The sequence below is a fragment of the Colobus angolensis genome, unplaced genomic scaffold (genome assembly GCF_000951035.1).
Source record: "Colobus angolensis palliatus isolate OR3802 unplaced genomic scaffold, Cang.pa_1.0 Scaffold278, whole genome shotgun sequence".
Lineage (NCBI taxonomy): Eukaryota > Metazoa > Chordata > Mammalia > Primates > Cercopithecidae > Colobus > Colobus angolensis.
Genome location: NW_012116021.1, coordinates 1,617,682 through 1,621,396, shown reverse-complemented (window position 1 = coordinate 1,621,396; position 3,715 = coordinate 1,617,682).

The following is a 3,715-nucleotide window of genomic DNA, read 5'->3' as shown; positions in this document are numbered from 1 at the left end:
GCTGGGATGGGAGGTGGAGAGGAGAGGGTTGGCTTTCCCTCAGATGCCAGGCAACTGTTTCTAGGTTGCTAATCTTGCCACCTGCCCAATTCCCTTAGCAATGAGGAAGGCAAGGGCAGCCTGAGTTACCCCCATGAGTCAGGGAGCTTGGGGAAAACATGCACAAGTGGCCAGGAGACTGAGGGAAAGGAGACTGCATGCAGGCTGGGGATTTAAAACCTTTTTGAGAATGATCTACTGAGCATCTGCTATGTACCAGGTCCTGGGCTAAAATCTGGAAGATAAGTTAAAAAAAAAAAAAAGAAAGAAAAACAGGCCAGGCACAGTGGCTCACACCTGTAATCCCAGCACTTTGGGAGGCCCAGGTGGATGGATCACCTGAGATCAGGAGTTGGAGACCAGCCTGGCCAACATGCCGAAACCCCCTCTCTACTAAAAATACAAAAATTAGCTGGGTGTGGTGGTGCATGCCTGTAATCCCAGCTACTCGGGAGGCTGAGGCAAGAGAATTGCTTGAACCCAGGAAGTGGAGGCTGCAGTGAGCCAAGATCATGCCACTGCATTACAGCCTGGATGGCAAGAGTGAAACTCCATCTCAATAATATTAATAATAATAAGTATGCCAGAAAGCACTGTTTCAGAGCCTGACACCCAGTAGATGCTTCATAAATCCTATATACCTCATACTCTTCCTGGAAGGATACAAAGATGTGGGAAATACAGTTTCACTCTCAAGGATCCTAAGATTTTGTAAGAGGATCAAGACTCTCATGCACAACTCTCTACAACCCAGGTAAAGCAAGACGAACACCGTAGCTCAGGCCTAAAGATCCAACAGCTCAAGGGAGGGACAGAGAACACCTGGGTAAGGCTTCACTTTGAGGTACTGATATGGTTTGGCTGTGCCCCGACCCAAATCTCATCTTGAATTGTAGCTCCCACAATTCCTACATGTCATGGGAGGGACCCGATGGGAGATAACCAAATCATGGGGGCGGGTCTTTCCCATGTTGTTCTCGTGACAGTGAAGAAGTTTCACAAGATCTGATGGTTTTATAAAGGAGAGTTCCCTGTGCAAGCTCTCTCTTGCCTGCTGCCATGTAAGACATCCCTTGCTCTTGTGCCGTGATTGTGAGGTGTCCCCAGCCATCTGGAACTGTGACTCAATTAAACCTCTTTCCTTTATAAATTACCTAGTCTCAGGTATGTTTTTATTAACAGTGTGAGAACAAACTAATACAGGTGCCATGTCAAGATTGAGGGGACACACAGGGGAGGTGGGAAGTGAGGAGGTGGACAGAGGACAGGACTCGTGAGAAGCTATTGGTAGACTGGGCCACAGGAGAATATATTCTGGCAGTCACTAACTTCCAGAGTGAAAGTTCACATGCAAATCAGTCGTTTGGAATTTGGAATGCATTTTCCCATGGGAACAATTCCATACATGGAGGCTGGGATCTTAGTCCAGAGGATGGAAACAGATTTACCCCCACAGTATTATTCAACTAGGTTACTCATAGCATTCCTTAGTTCAGAATTCAGGGAGATGGGAGCCCTGTGGCCCACCTCATTGTGGGGCTGGACCTGCCATAGGTCAAGGACTTTTTTGTCTGGGGTATGGAATGGTTTAGGAGCAGATTAAATTTGAGAAATCATAAGGCTGATTCTAACTGCATTTAACAGCAAAACTATCAGCTGACATACAGTATAATTACATATTAGAGTATTCAGGAGAAAGTGATGAAATAAATTCTAAATTACTATCAAATCAGCAGTCAGGCTAATCTTAGAATTTCATAGTGGCCAAAGCAGTACCTTTTGATGTAAATGCCTCCTAATCCCTAATTCAATATGACTGGTGTCTTTATTAAAAAGGAGGGTTTGGACCCAGAGACAGACAGACACACACACACACACACACACACACACACACACACACGAGACACACACACACGGAGAAGGCCATGTGAAGATGGGGGCAGAGATTGGTTGATGTTTCCACAAGCCAAGGAACTCGAAAGATTGCCTGCAAACCACCAGCAGCAGAGCAGCATGGAACAGATTCCCACAGAGCTCGCATGGAACAGATTCCCACAGCGCTCACAGGGAACCCATCCAGCCAATACCCTGATCTCAGACTTCAGCCTCCAGAACTGTGAAACAATACATTTCTGTGGTTTAAGCCACAGACCTCTCCCTGCTCGTGGCACCCCTTCCCTGAGGGGCTGTAGCCTTTGCCTTTCACCTTTCTCCAATCAGTTTGTCTTCTCTAGGAAATTCTTTCCACCTCAGGGTGTCTTAGACTAGACCTATGAAAACACAGTCCAGGAAGGGAGTTAGTATTTAGTGGGCAGCTTTTTTTTTTTTTTTTTTTTGAGATGGAGTCTCACGCTGCTGCCCAGGCTGTAGTACAGTGGCGGGTCTCGGCTAACTGCAACCTCTGCCTCTGCCTCTGGATTCGAGAGATTCTCCTGCCTCAGCCTACTGAGTGACTGGAACTACAGGCACATGCCACCATGCGCGTCCAATTTTTTGTATTTTTAGTGGAGACAGGGTTTCACTGTGTTCATCAGGATGGTCTCTATCTCCTGACCTCATGATGCACCCACCTCAGCCTCCCAAAGTGTTGGGATTACAGGCATGAGCCACCACACCCGGCCTGTGGGCAGCTTTTATTTTCTGCTGTGTCACAGCCCTGCCCAGAGACAGTGGTAGCTTGTGGTACTTTGTTATGGCAGCCCTAGCAAACTAATACAGGTATTAGAGTACAGGCAGTAGCGGTGGATAACCTACATGCAGCATAATCCCACCACCCTAGTAGAACTGAGCAGGCCAGGGACCCTTATAGAAACAAAGGCAGCCAACTGTAGGCTGACCAGTGCCTTCTAACAGGGCCTGGGTCCGCTGTAACCAACAGCAGCTCCCAATACTAGCCACCCAATCAGATAGTGTTTCTTGGGGAATTTGAAGGGAGTGTAAGGCCCTCAAAGAAGGTGGACACAGGAAGCAATAAGCAGAGGCCATGGAAGAATCATGCATGAGGAGAGCCTTCAAGAGGAGGGGAGAATGGAGACAGGCTTTGGGAGCAGCAAGAGAAGCAGAGACTCAAGGGTGAATCGGAAGCCAAGGCAAAAATGGGCCAAGACACACCTGTGATGGCGCCCCTCGGAGCAGGAGCTGTTTCACTGCCTTTGCAGGGTAAAGAGATGCTCACGCCTTTGCTTCTAGGGACTGCCAAGCTGCCAGAGCTGTCATTATCCCAATTAAGGTGCCAACCTCCTGGACACCTCACCTCTCCATGGAGCCTTAAATGACCTCTCCCTTGCCAGGTACAGCACCTGAGCTGCTCTCTGCCCCCCTGAGACCCAAGAGAGTCTAACACATTGCTACAGAGGCAGTAGAAAACACAGACAAGCCAAAATAAGAAAAGGCGGGCACAGTGGCTCACTCCTATAATCCCAGCACTTTGGGACACTGAGGCGGGCGGGTCACCTGAGGTCAGGAGTTCAAGACCAGCCTGGCCAACATGATGAAACCCCGTCTCTACTAAAAATACAAAAATTAGCTGAGCATGGTGGCGCACGCCTGTAGTCCCAGCTACTCGGGAGGCTGAGGCAGGAGAATCCCTTGAACCCAGGAGGTGGAGGTTGCAGTGAGCCGAGATAGCACCACTGCACTCCAGCCTGGGTGACAGGGCAAGACTCTGTCTTAAAAA